The following is a 19,147-nucleotide window of genomic DNA, read 5'->3' as shown; positions in this document are numbered from 1 at the left end:
GGGAGGGAAACACCCAACTCTAGCCCGCTCCAGCCCTCTTGTCCCACTGAAAGGGGGAACTGAGAAGCACTTTTGAAGTTCACAATCCGGAGGTACAGGCTCATTAAACGACTCACACCTACTCAGAGCACTACAAAGTGGTTCCCTTCCCCTCATACCTTGTACCATATTATCAAAGGCCTTTTTATAGCAAGCCTTTGATAATGTATATCAATGTCTGGCTATCAGAAAGAATTATGAGATATACTAAAAGGCAAAAAACCCAGTTTGCACAGACAGCAAATATTAGAACCAGACTCAGATAGGGCAAAGATACTGAATTGTAAGACTGGAAATTTAAAAGTTATGATTAATATGCTAAGGGCTCTAATGGATAAAGTAGACAGCATACAAGAACAGATGGCCAATGTAAGCCATCTGAGAGATGGCAATTCTAAGAAAGAACCAAAAAGTGCTAAAGATCAAAAACACTGTAACAGATATGAAGAATGCCTTTGAAGGGCTCCCTGGTAGACTGGACAGGGCTGAGGAAAGAATATCTGAGCTTGAAGATATCTCAAGAAACCACCCAAACTAAAAGACAAGAGAAAAAAAGACAAAACAACAATGAAAACCAAAAAAAAAAAAAAGAAAAACACAGAAAGAAATATCCAAGAACTGAGGGACCAACTACAAAAGGTATAAATATGAATGATGGAAATACCAGAAGGAAAAGAAAACGAGAAAGGACCAGAAGAAATATTTGAAACAATAATGACTAGGAATTTTCCCAAATTAATGTTAGACAGCAGACACAGAGAAGCTCGGAAAAGAAGCCCAGAGAACACCAAGTAGAATAAATGCAAAAAAAAAAAAAAAAAAAACCCTACATACAGGCATATCATTTTCAAACTACAGAAAATCGAAGATAAAGAAAAATTTCCTGAAAGAAGACAGAGGGAATAAACATCTTACTTATAGAGGAATCAAAATAAAGATTACATTCTACTTCTCAGAAACCATGCAAGCAAGAAGAGAGTGGAATAAAGTATCTAAAGTATTGAAAGGGAAAAAAAAACCATCAACCTATAATCCTGTACTCTGAGAAATTATCTTTCAAAGATGCAGATTAAAGACTTCCTTAAACAAACAAAAACTGAGAGAATTTGTTTATGGTAGACCTACCTTACAAGGAATGTTAAAGGAAATTCTTTAGAGAGAATGAAAATGATAAAGTTCAGAAAATCAGAGTTACATAAAGAAAGGAAGTGAATTGGAGAAAGCATAAGTGAAGGTAAAATGAAAATATAGGAAGAACTCTTAAAAATATACAAAGAACACTTAAAATTCAAAAGAATGCAAACAACTCAAGGTTTTTGGCCGAGTTTTTAAATTAATAGATACCTGATCAAAAAAGATATACAGACAGCAAATAGGCATATGAAAAGATGTTCCACATCCTATGTCATTAGAGAAGTTAAACTAAAGTTTAAAGAAGTTAAATTAAAACAAGGAGATACAATTACACATCACACACATATTAGAATGTCCAAAATCCAGAACACTGACAAATGCTGGCAAGCATGTGCAGCAATAGGAACTCTCATTCGTTGTTGATGGGAATGAAAAACGGTACAGCCACCTCAAAAGAAACTTTGGCAATTTCTTACCAAACTAAACAGACTCTTACCATACAATCCAGTATTCATAATCCTAGGTATTTACCCAAAGGAGCTGAAAATTTATGCTACACAAAAACCTGCACATAGATGTTCATAGCAGCTTTATTCATAATTTCTAACACTTGGAAGCAACCAAGATGTCCTGCAGTAGGTGAATGGATAAATAAACTGTGGTGTATCAGACAATGAACTAGTGTCCAGCAGTAGAAAGAAATGAGCTATCAAGCCATGGAAAACATGGAGGAAACTTAAATGCATATTACTAAGTGAAAGAAGCCAATCTGAAAATGCTACTTACTGTGTGATTCCACTCTATGATACTCTGCAAAAGACAAAACTGTGGAGAAAGTAAAAAGATCAGTGGTTGCCAGGGGTTGAGGGAAGGGAGTTATGAATATATAGGTCACATAGGATGTAAGAGCAGTGAAACTCTGTATGAGACTATACTGGTGAATACATGCCCTTATATATTTGTCCAAAGTCATAGAACATACAACTCTACTGTAAACTACGGACTTCGGATGATAATTTTAGTTCAATTTAGGTTCAGCAATTATAATATATCGCTTTGGTGGGAGATATTGACAGTCTGAGAGGCCATGCATGTATGGGGAGGGGAAGCTATATGGAAAATCTTTACACCTTCCTCTTAATTTCACTGTGAACCTAAAACCACTCTTAAAAGATAAAGTTTATTAAAATGAAAATAACTGAATCAAAAAACTTCTGAGGGAATTCTGTTTATCACAATATGCTCTACCTTTTGTCAGTAAGTTTGGGAATTTCTTAGATATTTTGAACTGTGGACTTCATAAATTACAGGCTAGTTGTGTTAAACTTCTCTTAAATTTTACATGGTATAACAGCTCAAAAGTAAACCATATCCATTTCTGTCATTGGATAAAGAAACAGCTAATATAAACATCTCCTGAAATGTTCTGATAGGACGCTCATGGCAACAAGAATGGAGAATATTTAAAGATCCATTTAAAATGCCATTCTTTGCTCATTTTTCTCAAGTATTTTATTTTTGTATATTATGTACTATTCTTATTATGTTTATTGCTTTAAATTCCTTTGAAGAGAAACATCTATATAATGTGCATTCTTGTATCCCTGTCCTTGGTACCTTCCACAAAAGGGATGTTCAATAAGTGCTTGCTGAGTAGAAGAAAATTGAAAATATAATTGGGCTAATTATACTTATCAATAACTCCACAAGTGCTAATATTTAAGTAAGATTCTAAAGCCATCAAATATTCTGGGACTAAAGACCATGTTTATCCAGGCCACCAGCCACGTCCATACATTCTTTGCTGTCCCTGTCAGGGAACCTGTTGACCTTCCAAATCTTACAAAAAGATACTAAAGGAACCAAACAGCCCTTATATTCTAAGTTAAAGCCTCTGCGTTGAGATTTTCTTTGTTCTCTTGAGATTTTTTTTCCCCAGTGATCTCTGAAAATAGTCTTTTTAGTACTCTAGGTGTACAAGAGATGTGACACACCGTGCACACATAGAAAGATTTCAGGATACTTATCATCTGTATGAGACATGAGAAATTAGGAATTAAAATCCCACGTCATCACTGTAACATTACTATTTACCTAATCCATACAAAAAGACATTCAATCCATCACACGCTTTTCCACACGAGTAAGGTTAAGCCTCCCTAAATTCCTCACTGCTATTAAGACTTTTAAGAAGAGATACTCTTTGGTCCCCTAAAAAGTGTTCTGGGAATGTAATTCCAAGCCATAAAACAGCCAAGGACTTCCTAGTCTATGCCGCCACATAAAAGTAAAGATAAATGACTGCCTCTGATTGATTACTAGTAGATGGGTAACTGCCCTTAATAATAATAAGCACTAAAGAGTCAGATAGTATCTTCTATTGAAGATCCCATAAGTAATGTAAAAGTCAAAATATCCAAAACCAAACTTATTGTTTCCCCCAAATTTGAGTTTTTCTCTTTATTTGCTACCTCAATGAATGTCACAAGTCCTATGGCCAATTAAGTAAGAGACCTGGATGTAATTCTTGCTTCTTCCCATCTTTCAGCATATGCGGAAAATTAATTTCCAAGTCTTGTTGACACTATGTCCGTAATATTCTCCAATCTTTTCTGTCTTTCCAGTCTCATTCATATGACTGCAACAACCTCCTGCAACTGCTCTCTCTGTTTCCTCTCCACATTGCTATTAGTGATCTTTCTAAAATACAATTTGAATTATGTCATATTGCAATTTGAAAACTTTTTTGGCTTGCCATTTCTGTCATGATAAAGTTCAAATTGAAAAGTCATGCATATGAATAAGATCTTTGAATCCACCTCAATTCCAGCCTCCTGACACTTTCCTACTATCACACCTACTTTCACACTAAACAACTTACAGACTCTTCTAGGGTACTCAGCCTCCTCTCAAATCTTGCTGTTGTAGGTGTGACATTCTCTTCCTAGAATACCACCATCCATACAATCCTCCCTTTTTGTAGATAGTCCCCAGTAGCTTTTCATGGCTTAACTCATGCACCATCTTCTCACCCCAGAGGCTTCCCTTCCCCATCCCAATCTAGTGCAAATTAGGTATGATTCTTATTGCACCTAACACAAACCCCTAATCCAATGCCCTTTTCTGGTAATTGTCAAGGCAATTGATGATCTCATTTCTATATTATAAGATTCTTGAGAGCAGTAATCATTTCATATGTGTTGCTAGCACCTATTACATTGACAGAAAATTTATAGGCATTTAATAAATAATCTTATGAATGAATATTATTTAAGTAAACATTTTTGTGTGAAAGTCAGAAAGGCAGACACAAATAATCCCTTTCTGTTAGTCCCAGAAACAAGACATCTACTCCATGGCAATGTCCCTTAATTTGAATTGATCACAATATTTTTCTAAGGAAAACTCCATGACATTAGTTACATCAGATGGAGATTTTACTCAAGATTTACGACTATGCAATTATTCAAATCAGGAAAATACAATATGTAATTCAAATGTCCAAAGCCACCTGCCTCTGCAGATGGTAGATTTTGTTTTATCAACTTCACTGAAATTTTGTCAGGTTTACTAAATCATACAATTAACTTTGCATTTAAAATTTTGCACTTACGGTGGGATAATGACTGGGTGGTAGTAAACAAATTGTCTGAAAGTTTCACATTATTCCTTAGTGTTCGTATGTGATCTGATCCTAAAATTGCTTTTATCAGTAAGTATGCTTGTTATTTCTAAAGACAAGTTATCTCGTACACACTACATGGAGAAAATTTAGGTATTGTTCACATAAATACAGGTTCTAAAATGCATTTGCTGGCCCACAATTGATTCTGACATGTACATGACTAATATGGCCATTAAATACAGGCTCCAAAATACATTTGCTGGCCCACGATTGATTGATTCTCACATGTACATGACTAATATAGCGAATACAAAGCCACTCCAAACTTTACCACAGTCATCAATACCTACTGCTCCACAGGAAGTGGTCAGGAAGCAATGGTCAAAAATCCATATTAAATTCTAGACCACAAATTGGAATTTTTATTTGTATGATGATCATTTACAAAATGATTCCAAGTGCTTCCAGTTTTTCAAAATCCATGGCAGTTAAGTCTCAGAAACTGTGCTAATTATATATAACATGTATATCTTTAGCCAAATTATTTTATATGTGGAATCTCAATATAAGAAAAAATTGTTCTGAGGCCTATGTGTGTTGCTATTATTGCTGTCAAGGATATTGTCAAGATGAAAGAATGGAATAAAAAGAATACTCTCATTATTGAAGATGATTGAGTTAGAAAACTTTAATGGTAGGGGGAAGTGAAAGTTACAATAGAATCCCTTCTAAAGAAGTCTGAAAACACAATACTTTGTATCAGCTATCAAGGGATTCTTTCAAGACATGACATGTCAATGCCACTGAGAACTGGAATGACCAAACTGGAATACTCCTAGGGACAAAGGAAATCACTGAGCATAGTATAATGAGCTGCCTATCAATCCAAACCACTAAGGTCACTCCTGATAAGGTGACCATGTTCTGTTTGCCACTCTCAGTTGCTTCCGCAGATTGTAGTTTTTGCAGTTTCCCTGACATGACCTTCATGTACCTGAAACTATGCATTTTGTGACACATTCTCCTACTGGTTTCTCTTATACTCATCCTAAAGTTGTTCCTTTTTCCATCTCTGCCTTGCCTCATTATCGTGGTGTGTGAAAATTTTTTGTTAAGAGTATAGTCTGTTCACATGAAGTTTCTATTAGTGCTTAGAATTTTTTCCACTGTGCAAAAGTATTAGCTAGAAATTAAGGTATTATATTTTAATCATGTTATAGGTTGACACCTCATCAAACTGGGAACACTCTGTGTGCATATAGCAGGATTAGGAAAAAGGAAGCCACATGAAGACATTTTAAGCAGTATGATATATCATCTTCAAATGAAAATTAACAGTGAATACCCAAATAATTATTATCATCAATTGGGCTTCAGAAAAAAAAGCCTAGATGTTTCAAAGGATATATAATAAGACAAGAGAATTTATATTAATTAATTCAAGGACTTTTTAGAGAAAAAAATTGAGTGATTTGAAAATGTAAATCCAATGGACATAATCCTTACCTTAATAAAAATATTTTTCTAGTAATTTATTATACATGAAAAAGTAGATGGTCTGGACTCTGAAATACAATTCTCTGATTAAAATAGCATAGTAAGTTGTTCCATCCTGTCGATGCAGTATTCAGACACAAGAAGTAAATAGAAGCGTTTCTGTGAAGTTTTATTCAGAAGTCAAATGTAACAAACCTGGAAGGCCCAGACAGCAGCATTACACCTGCGGCCCGAGAAAATGGAGTTTCAAGCACCCAAGCAAAAGACTAAAACATTAAAAAAGTAAGGAAAATCATTCTTTCTAAAAATGGAAGCCTCAACTGAAGCCATACCGAATTATTGCTAAGCAATCACCAGACTATTATCCTAGGCAAAGACCTCCCACTAAATAGTCAATACAGCTGAAGCAAATCTAGCTCTTCTCTAACAAATCTCTGTATATGAGTGACCATATTTCTGGCAAAAAAAAAAAAGGTATCTGGAAGAAATTATTAAAAGATAGAAGTCAGAAAAAATAAGATAAATCTGTAGTTATCTAAATCAAGGCCACAATACTATTAAACAGTCATACAGGAAGACGTATCCACTACTCTTAGAGTTGAATGTAACTTGAAGGCACAGTTGTTCATATTTCTAAGGTGCTTATAAATATGATAAAAAGATCACATGGAATACTAAAATCCTATTATTTTATAAAAACTATAAAAAAATATTCACAAAAGTTGCTGCTGTCACGGCTAATAGTTCAGAAAACTACACAGTGAGAGCAATAAAATAGCGAATTATATTGCTAAAGAATACAAATTATTCCATAAACCATATAACTAGAAAGTCAAAAATGCATTACCAATTGCAAGTGAGATATATAGAATTTTATTGAACATGGCCTTAATGTCACGCCTTAAAGGAGAATTTAGGCATTGTTGAATGTGACACCCATAATTAGGAGACATTTAATATTTATAACTAACAGGTATTGGTTACTTACAATGTGAGAGGCATCTGTTTTATAGTCTTCTCATCCTTGAAGCAATCCTGTGACAAAACTAGTATTGTTGTCCCCAGTTTATAGCTAGGGAGTCTGACGCTCGGTTGAGTAAATTGCTCAGTGTCACACAGCTGGCAGTAAGTAGTGGTGCCAAAATTCTGATACAAGCCATGTGATGCCATGGCTCATGCCCTTAACCACTACCTGATTGTGTAATCCAGGAAGTGACAGTGAAGAAAAACAGAGGGAACTTGAATGTGGAGGCCTTATTTTGGTATGATTGAGCCGCCAAACAAAAAGAGATGTAAACAAATTTAAGAGAAAACTTGAAGGAATTTTGAGGTTTTCTCTAAACCCCTATGACACTTATTATGTATATCGGTAGCTTTCAGATTTTTTTAAATGTATTCCCTGTGGAACCTAACTGCATAAAACACATAAAACTGTAGCTGTTCTACTTGAAGTAGCAATTAGAGAAGCTGCAGTACTACCTTAAAATCTGTTGCCTGTCTCCTTGCAGGTTCCAAGATACTTCAAAAGAGCCCTAGGATCCTGAAGATCACAAATTAGAATACTCTGAGAATTGGACTGTCAGGCATCAGAGGGAAGTTTAACGTGATCCAATTCAACTAGTCACTTGATTCTTGAGCAACAAGAGCTGTTTACAATTTTTTCTCGTTTTGAATCCAGATTACATTATGAGTCAACTTCAAAAGAGTCAAGTTAAGGCAAGTGCTTTAAAGACAAGAACCATGGTTTATTCATTCAGTTTGCCCCACATATCTTAGGTGCTTAGTGGTTATTAAATGAAACAATGAAGTGCTGTGTTTGGAAACCACACAAATAACAACTGCATAATTACAAAGGTGGAAGAAGCAGCCCTCAATTTGCATAGAGGTAAAATGAGGTAATAATTATAAATAACTTTCAGGGTGTCTGAGGTTTGTGCTGCTACGATAGCATAGATGAGACTGATTAATTTATAAAGATAAGAGGTTTATGAAGCTCATGGTTCTGCAGACTGAGATGTTCAAGGACATGGTGTTAGCTTCTGGCGAAGGTTTTCATGCCGCATCGTAACCTGACAAAGTCAGAGGAGGAGTGGGCATGTGCAGAAAAGGGACCAAACCGGAGGAGGAACCTCACTCTATAACGACCTATTCTAATCCATTCCCATGATACTGTGTTAATCTATTCATGAAGGATCTGCCCCCATGACCCAAATACCTCCCACTAGGCCCCAGTTTCCAACTTTGCCCCACTGGCAAATAAACTTCAACTTGAGTTTTGGTGGGGAAAAAAACATTTTCAAACCATAACACAGGGTAACTACGAGGATTACAAATAGTGCACATGAAGTACCTATCAGTGCCCAGCACAAAGAAGGTAACAATAAAGGGTAGCTGCTATTTTTCTTATCATTTCTATTGGCTTTTATTTCATAAAAATACAATGTACTGAGCTGAAAATGCACTATACATTTTGCTCAATTTTCTTCCATCAGTGACCAAGTGTTATTTTTCTATTTTTATGTTCTATTATTTTTAAAAATGAACACAAGAATTCAATTGGATTTCTGTAGGAGGGCATGGATAGAAAGAGAAAGCCAAACGTATTAAAGTGGAATCTATTTTATACGGGTTATCACCCTCTGAGTTAAGAATACATTTTTATCAGTGCTCAGAGATATAATCAGTTAGTGAATGCTCTAATGATTCTGGCTGAAAAAAATAAGGCTACTCAGGAGAAGAAATAAAATGCCACACCAGGTGTGAGAAGGTATCAGCTGTCTGGAGCTGTAACTAAAGGTGTTCATGCAGAGTAACACATACAGCAGAGGTTGCTGCTTGAGCCTGTCCACCACTGGGATTGCAACGTGTCAGGGCATGGCTAGCAAGCTGGTAGCATGAGCCAGCAACAGCGTATTTCCCAAGGGGATTGAAGTGTCTCCCAGGGGAGAAGTCACCCCCAGAAAAGACTCAAGCAAACAAGGTGGACCCCGGAAGAGTCATCAAAAGGAAAGGAAATTATGAGGACAACGGTGTTTTTCTAAATATATCACAAATATGTCATTAAATTTAACCAAGGAATATGTCAGAAAATTATAGACCAATCTCATTTATGGACATAGATACAAAAGCCCTGAATAACATATTAGGAGATATGTTGGATCAGTGTCCAAAAGTAATCATCAGGTCCAATTTACTTTCAGAATTCAAAAAATTTCAATTTCAAATGATTAAGTATTATAATTAACCACATTAATAAATCAAAATTTCCAAACCCATAATATCCATTTAATAATATTCTGTACTGGTTCATGAATGTTTAAATATCTCTCAGAAAACTAGGAATAGAAAAACATTTTCTTAATCAGATAAATAATATGTGCTAAGCAAACAACAATAAACATTATTCAGAAGACTGAAGCTTTATAAGACAAGAGGAAACACAAGAGGAAATCAAGGATACTACTCCTTTCATTGATTATTTTATTAGAGTTGTCAAGAATGCAATAAATGGAATAACATATAAATATTTAAAAAGGGACAAGCCTCTCATTATTCAAAAACAGTATGATTATCTATCTGAAGTTTCAAGAAAGCCACAGCAAATTATTAGAATAATGAAAAGAACAACTAATTTTGAGCTACAAGATCAGCTTTCAAAATAGATAACATTTTATATACCACAAATAATCAAAGCAAAAATGTAGTAGAAAAGGTAACATGCATGACAGCAACAATAATATAGACAATTTCTATTACAAATCAATAAGAAAGGAAACAACCCAATTAAAACAAATATTCTCTTTGAATATACACTTCACTAAAAAGAGATGACAAATAAGCACATGAAAAAAATGCTCACAAAAGAATGCTCGACATTATTACTCATTGGGAAATGAATGTAAGTTAAAACCTAAGTAAGATGCTACTACACATCTATTAGAATGGCTAAAATTATTAATATATATTTAAAGTGACAATACCAAATGCAGGTGATAATACACAGCAGCTAGAATTTTCACGCACTACTCATGAGAATGCAAAATGGCACAGTCCTTTTGGAAAACAGGTCACTTTTAATAAAGTAAAAAATACTCATATGACTCAGTAATCAAACTCTTAGGTGTTTATCAAAGAGAAATGAAAAAATATGTCCACACAAAATCTGTGAATGAATGTTTATGCCAGCTTTATCTGTAATCACTAGAACCTGGAAATTAAATGTTCATCAGCAGGTAAATGGATAATCATAGTATATCCATTCAATGGACTACTACTCAGAACTAAAAAGGAGCAAAGTACTCCTACATAGAACATGGATGTATTAATATCTTAAAAGCATTGTGCTAGGTAACAAAAGTCAGACACACAGTATGATTCCATTTATACGATATTCTGGGAAAGGAGAAACTATAAGGGACAGAAATCAGATCAGTGGTTGCCAAGGGCTGCTGGTGGGAGAGTGGGTTAACTACAAAGGAGTGCAAGAAAACTTTGGTGGGTGTCTTAGTCTGTTTGGGCTGCTATAAAAAATACCATAACCTGGGTGACTTAAAAACAACAAACATTCATTTCTCACAGTTTTGGAGGCTGGGAAGTCCAAGATCAAGATACCAGCAGATTTGTTATCTGGTTAGGGCCCATTCCCCATAAGTGGTGACTTCTCCCTGTGTTTTCACATGGTGGAAGAGACAAGGCAGCACTCTAGGGCCCCTTTCATAAGGGCACTAATCCTATTCACGAAGGTGCAGCCCACACAACCTAATCGCCTCCCTAAAGGCCCCATCACCTAATACTATCTATCAGCTGCAGATTAAGACTTCAACATACGAATTTGCGGGGGCACAAACATTCAAACCATAGAAAGAGTAATAGAGATATTCTATATTCTGAGGTGGTAGTTACACAACTTCATACATTTGTTAAAACTCAAACTGTACACCTTAAAACAGTTTTACTGTATGTAAATTATACCTCTGTAAACCTAATTAAAACATAAAAGGCAATATGAGACCTGTAGAACGGTTGAGTAAATGGGAAGATATATGTACAATAGTTAAGTTTCAAAAGAATGATTAAAGATGTAAATTCTTTTCAAATTAGTCACAAGATTTAATGCAATTACAATCAAAACCCCTTATAATTTCAAAAGAGATTTTTAACATTTACACAGAAGAGCTAAAGAACTAGATTAAGCATGATATTTTGAAGAAGCATAGGTTGGGATGACTTGCTTTATTCAAATGTCAAGACTTATCATAAAGCTACAGTAATTAAACTCTCTAATATTGGTGCAGGGAAAGATAGAAAAATAGGGGGAAAAAACAGCATTCAAGAAGAGACTAAAGCTATTGTGGGATCTTTTTTAAATGCTAGAGGATGCATTAAAAATCAGAGGAGGAAATGTGGTTACTCAACAAATGTCAAAACCATACATTTCTATTATGAAATTAAATACCTGAGTCAAAGCACACACAAGATTATTACGTATATGATATAGACTTAAACATAAGAGAGAAGCTTTAAAACTATATTTAAGATTAATATTATTATAACATTTGTCAAGGAAGGTTTTTCTTGAAAATGACAAATCATAAAGTCAGAAATTAGCAATTCTGAATATAACAACATAAAATGTCTGTATTAAAAAGAGACCATAAAGTTAAAAGAAAAAGCAATAAACTAGAAAATATAACCAACACATATTACAGGCAATAGAAAAAATTCAAGTAATTCTTATCAGTCAATAAGAATATGATAAATGCTCCAATAGAATATGGGCAAAGGATATGTATTGGTAACTCAAAAAGGAGGTAACGGGCAAATAAGTATCAAAATAAATATTAATAGTAATGATTCCAAAAAAAGGCAAAACAAATTGAGATGTCATTTCAAGTCTGTTATACTGGCAAAAGTTATAACAATTCCAAATGATAGGATGATGTGAGAATGGAAAGCTCACCTACTACAGGTGGGTATGTAAATCATCACAATTGCTTTGCAAGGAGGGCAACTCTTGAAGTTGAAAATAAGCATATCTTACAACCTAACAGTTTCACTCTTAGCATACTCTCACATATTGCATGGAAAGATACATGCACAGGGCCATCCATTAGCATTGTTTGTAAGGGAATAATGGAAATAACTCAAATATCTATCAGTAAAGGGATGGAGAACTATAGTACATGTATATAATGAAATACTATGTAGCACCAAAATGAATACATCGGATTCACTAGATCTAAATGGTTTAATTTACTTGGAGTAATTCCAAATTGAGTAGGCAAAAGCATGTTATAGAATAATACATAGAACAGAATACTACTATATATATTAAAAACATAGTAGTTTGGTATATATTTTCATGGATTTATGTATATGAAATAGAAATATTCACGTTACACATCTGATAAAGGGCTGATAACTAGAATCTATCTAGAACTCAGGAAAATCAGCAAGAAAAAAATCAAACAACCCTATCAAAAAGTGGGAAAAGGACATGAACAGGAACTTTTCAAAAGAAGATAGACTAATGGCCAGCAAACATATGAAAAAATGTTCAACATCTCTAATTATCAGGGAAATGAAAATCAAAACCACAATGAGATATCACTTATCTCCAATGAGAATGGCCTTTATCAAAAAGTCCCAAAACAATAAATGTTGGCATGGATGCAGAGAGATAGGAGCACTCCTATAGTGCTGGTGGGACTGCAAACTAGTGCAACCTCTGTGGAAAGTAATATGGAGATACCTCAAAGAGCTACAGGTAGAACTACCATTTGATCCAGGAATCTCATTACTGGGCATCTACCCAAAGGAAAAAAAGACATTCTATAAAAAAGATACCTGCACTCAAATGTTTATAGCAGCACAATTCACAATTGTAAAGATGTGGAAACAACCCAAGTGCCCATCAATTCATGAGCAGATTAATAAAATGTGGTATATGCATACCACAGAATTCTACTCAGCCACAAAAAACAATGGTGATCTAGCACCTCTTGTATTATCCTGGACAGAGCTGGAGCCCATTCTACTAAGTGAAGTATCACAAGAATGGAAAAACAAGCATCACATGTACTCACCATCAAATTGGTCTTAACTCATCAACACTTAAGTGCACACATAGTAATAACATTCATTGTGTGTCAGGCAGATGGGAAGGGTGAGAAGGGGAGGGTTTATACACACCTAATGGGTGTGGTGTGCACCATCTGGGGGATGGACATGCTTAAAGCTCTGACTCAGGTGGAGCAAAGGCAATATATTGAATCTAAACATTTGTACACCTGTAATACGCTGAAATAAAAAAATTAAAAAATAATAAAAATAAAATCTAGACAAGCAGTATACTAATATTAATAATGGTGGTTTTCTTTTGTGGGGAAGGGTGAAGAAAATCTGCCTGGGTTGGAGGACACAGGAAAATTGAACTTTATGTCCACTATTTTATTTGTTTAAGAAAAACAACATGCCATTACATCAGGCTAACCCAAATGTGACTACTAGAGACACTGGGTAGTCATTTGTCGTGGTTGATAGTTTAAAAGGATCACAATAGGACCTATCATTGAAATGGGGTTTGCAACGTGGAAGGTCACAAAATGTTGGTCCTTAGCTGATAATTGAATATTCAAGTCTGCTAATGTCCAAGTTGATTGCTACATTGAGGACCGTACCTCTTCTAGCCCTGCTCCTGGCCCACCAGAGCCACCTTTTGGTGGGATGCTGCAATTCCCACCTTTGTGTAGGAAGCTGGAATTCCTAGCAGAAAAGGGAATGCAAGAGAGTGTGGCAAACAATCCCTCTCCTTATCTTCTGGGGATTTTGTTGTTAGGTCCCTTCAAATACTTTCTCAAGCTCTGAAGAAATTAGAAGTAAATTGTTTTTACAAAAATATTGGGGACTCCTATGTTAGGGCTATTATTAGGGTTATTCTATTCTTGGATTTTTACATCGAACAGTTTGCTTTGGAGACAGCCATTAAATAATTCCTGAAATGACTCATGCAATAAAAATTTAATACAATTAAGTATCTAAAACCACTGACTAAAAAAGTAGTAGTCAGGGAATGGGAGCATTCTGCTTATATTTTGCAATATAAGTCAATACACTGTTGAACATTCTGTGTCTCCAAATAGTATGGATTGTGATTGCTATATTTGTGCCATGAATTTTCAGTGTGTTTACTTCTATATGTCAGAGTAAATATGGATTTCACAAAAATAGTTTACAAATGGCATGAGTGCTAAGCTTCATGTTTGGCTTTGAGGACAAGTTGGGCAGATCTTTGAAAGTTATAACTCAGGAAAAGAGCTGCTGTACATATATAATGCTGATTGTGTGTAAGAATTCCATATTATAACTCTAGCTGAGTCGAAAGGCAGTGCTATATTATGTTTAGGGTATACAAAAATTTTTTAAGAGTAGTTGTTTATCTTCTTCCTTGAGATTTGTCAAAAGAGAGCCATGAAGACTGAGCCAAGATTTTGTAAGGAAATCGTTGAGTCTTTTCAATGTGAAGCAATGAATAGTTAAGGCTATCACATCTTACACAATAGCCACAATTAGTCTACCTGACATTTCAAAATAGACACGATCCATCAATAACTGCCATAGAAAACTATTAATATTACACTCATAAATTTTTTTAGTACTTTATCTTACTGATGAATACACTACTGTAGTTTTTTTAATTCACTCTTATGCTTGTTTCTTTACAAAATTGTAGGATTTAAGCCAAACACATTTTAGAGACTCTGTAAAATGATAATTTTAGTTTTATAGTAGTCACTTGTTTTAACAATTCCTCAAAAAAGAGTCAATATCTATTGATTTAATATCTAGTTGATAAAAATAAATTACATTAGCATAAATGAGCATGGTATTTATATTCTTAGCATCTATAAAAGAAAGATGTGTATTAAAATAATCCAAAAGTAGATTCAAAGTATAGAGAGATGAGTTTAATATAAGTAGTCCAAAAGACAGCCCTGTCCATTTTTGCTATATAAATCTGTCATCTCACTAATCAGAAGACCTTGCCTTTGGATATTGACTTTTCACAATGGCTGGATAGAAAATATCCCACATTAGAGACTATAATGAGTTGTCACACCATAGCTACACCAAGTTCCTGTTTACAAAGACAAAGCAAGGAAAAATATAATTTGTGAAAAATATTACAGCTTTTAATAGATTTCCCTACCAAGTATAGTGGGTAGAAAAACCCAAGGCATAGTTCAGAGTATAATAGAGCCTTCCTACCACTCCTACAGATAACTGGCCTAAAAACTAAAGCTTACTGTTTCGGGAGGTTAAAACTGGTACATAGTGTAGACTTGCCACCAAGAAATATACTATTTTCATTTATGGGTGGCTGTGCTTTAAAAATGAGAGATATTTTACTCTGTATTCATATGGACTGAATTATACTAATAAGGTTATTGTTGATAAACAGAGAAAGTAAGCATCAAAGTTCAATAAGACTTCCCAGTTATCTACTGCATCTGAGCTTCTTGAGTCTCATCAGAATTATGTCAGTAGTAACTCTTTAAATTACAATTTCATTACTCTAATTTCCAAGCTCAGGGTTTAATTCACATATAAATATTGGTTAGAATGGAATTTCTACATATTAGTTTTTACAAAACAAAGAAATGGAATATAAACTAAATACTTAAATAGGACTTTACCCATGATACTCCCTTGACACAGGTTTTTACTCTGTGTTAAGACATTTAAGATTCTAAAGAAAATCCAATTTTATAAATCTTGGAGGAAAGAAAACTGAATGGAAAGGAGTCAAACCAAATGTGTTGACAGGAGAATATTGCCATCAATATTTTTTTCCAATTTCCAAAGTATTATACTTTCATGAAGTCAAAATAAAAATGCCAGTACTTAATGAAACAATTTTAAATGGTATTTTCCAACATTGAGGATAAAATACTTCTGTATGATGAAACTGAATTGTACACTCACAGTTTTAACCCCTAAGGCTTTTCACATGAATAAATTCTTTTCATGCTTCAAGGCAGAAAACAGAATTTGTGATCACTACACAAGGTCTGTTGTCACCTCTGTCAAAGGACTTCCTTGGATTATTAGACCAATTCTTGATTTTTGTGCTTCCCAAAGATGCTCTGTAGGGAATATAAATGTGTACTATCTAGTTGTCAATCCATTTTGTTATATTATTCAGAAATTTAGAAAAAGATGCAAGTTAATCAGTTTGTGAGCCTCATACATATACTACCTATAAGAAAACTTTAACTTCTCATTTAACAACCATTACAGGAATTATACACTTACAGTGTGAAAATAAATTAGAGAATCCTGATAACATCATTATACCATTGCTTTTTTCTTTTTTTAATAACAATTTTATTTTAAATGTTATGCAGCTTAATAGAAAATGCATATACCTAGGGGTCAAAACACTAGTTTATAATTCTTGACACTAGTTTATTCCTTGACATCTGAGTGACCTTGAAAACTTATTGTTTCTGAGCTGCATTTACCTCATTTTAAAACTGGAAATAAAGATATTTACCTTAAACCAGTATTTCTCAAACTTCAGTTTCATCAAAGTCATCTGGAGACCTTATTAAAACACAAATTGTCATACTCCACCTTCAGAGTCTGATTCACTAAGATTTCAAAATTTGCATTTCTACCAAGATTTCAGGTGTTGCTGATGCTGCTGGTGGTTTAAAGATTACCATTGCCTTGCAGAGCAATGGGATTTGAAATAAAACAAACTGTAAATACTCAATGAATGGCTGCTTTTGTCATTGTTACTTATTTTCTGACTACGGAAATAATGTCTGATCATCTTAAAACTTTACAAAATCAAGAAAGTATTAAAAATTAAAATAATCCATAATACTACCATGAGCCTTCAAAGAGATAATTTGACCTGTTCACTACTTCGCAGCTTAACTAGCATCTCCACCTCTTTGCATTAGTTCCATCTATCAATTCCTGACGGAGTGGTCCTGTATATGTATCTCTAACCATTAAAATCTTGCACATTCTTCATACTCAGCACAGATTATATTTTCCCTATGAATTTGCCCAATATGCCATTGATAGAACTTATACCTCCATCCTCTGAACTTCTGAACCAATTGGAAATACAGAGACAAGCAAAAGACCTCAGGGATTAAATTTAAATATCCTTATTATTTATATTTTAGAAAATTGAGCCCACAGAGATTAACCAAAAGAACCAAAAACTGATGTTCTCATGAGCAGAATGTCTTTGTTTCTGTAGATTCCTACCAAACTCTTGACCATTGAATGTCTACATCTGTTTAGTTCAGCTGCTGGACCATTGCTGTGTAAAAATTTCCCATTCTGTGGACATGCTTGAGGCTCTGACTCAGGGGGATGGGCGGGACATGGACAATGTATATAACCTGAGCTTTTGTACCCCTATGATGAGCTGAAAATAAAAAATAAAAAATATATTTAAAAAAACATTTTCCCATTCTGGCAGAAAAAGATGTTTCATTCTATTTTCTGCAAACTTTGGGTATACATCCTGTTGGGCTAAGTGCAAAAAAAATTATAATGAACTTACAGCTGTCCTCAAATTTCAAAATCCATTTTCAAAACCACAAGGAACAGAATTTTGTTTATACCAAAGTGATTTATGTTTTGTTGTCTCACTATGAACACACTTTAAAAAAAATTGCTTTTGGCCGGGCGCGGTGGCTCACGCCTGTAATCCTAGCTCTGGGAGGCTGAGGCGGGTGGATCGCTCGAGGTCAGGAGTTCGAGACCAGCCTGAGCAAGAGTGAGACCCTGTCTCTACTAAAAATAGAAAGAAATTATCTGGCCAACTAAAAATATATATACAAAAAAAATTAGCCGGGCATGGTGGCTCATGCCTGTAGTCCCAGCTACACGGGAGGCTGAGGCAGTAGGATCGCTTAAGCCCAGGAGTCTGAGGTTGCTGTGAGCTAGGCTGATGCCACGGCACTCACTCTAGCCCGGGCAACAAAGTGAGACTCTGTCTCAAAAAAAAAAAAAAAAAAAATTGCTTTTAAGTTAAAGCAAACTTTGAAATTAATGAAAAGCATCATTTTGAAAAGACAGGGGTGTAAGTATTGATTTTTATTTTTAATCTGGAAGCAGAACTTTGCTTTTTTTTTTTCCTTTTGTTTTTCTGGTCAATATACTGATCTAGTTCATTTTAGCTCCATCTGGGAAAATTGTGTAAAAATGCAATTTCTCAGGTATGAATGAACTAGATTATATTATCAGTCAACTAGCATTTGCTACCCACATGAAAGATCAGCAAAAGTGTAAACCCAGGCTTCCTAAATGCAGAAGAGCTAAGGAGATCTTAATGCATTATTTTCCATTATTCATTCTTTCATGCTTTTATTCTAATAAAATGTATATTATGTTACTATAGTCAACATTTATTCCTAATGGCTTTATTAGGCCATCAAGTCATGTTGCTTAAGAATTACTATTCCAACAATGAAAATTGTACTAAGATCCAATTGTCTCATTGTTATTTCAAAAATTTATATTCAACAAGCCACGGAAGTCTGCATATTCTCAGCCTATTAAATGCACTTATAGAAATTTATCCTGAGGAGATAGTCTCTGATGTACACATAGAAATGCAAACAAAACAAGGCTGTTGAGTGTAGGTTTCTTATAATAATTGAAAAGCATAAGTATAAAGTCCAAAAAAGTAAATTAGTTGAATAAATAATAGTATATCCTTAAAAAAGATTTTGTGATATTAAAAATTATTGAAGAAATAGATAATTGTCTTCAAAAAGTGTTTACCAAAGTGTGTTCCATAAAACATTAGTTCCGCAAGATATT

The sequence above is a fragment of the Lemur catta genome, chromosome 12 (genome assembly GCF_020740605.2).
Source record: "Lemur catta isolate mLemCat1 chromosome 12, mLemCat1.pri, whole genome shotgun sequence".
Classification (NCBI taxonomy): Eukaryota; Metazoa; Chordata; class Mammalia; order Primates; family Lemuridae; genus Lemur; species Lemur catta.
Note: the sequence above shows the minus strand (reverse complement) of the source record.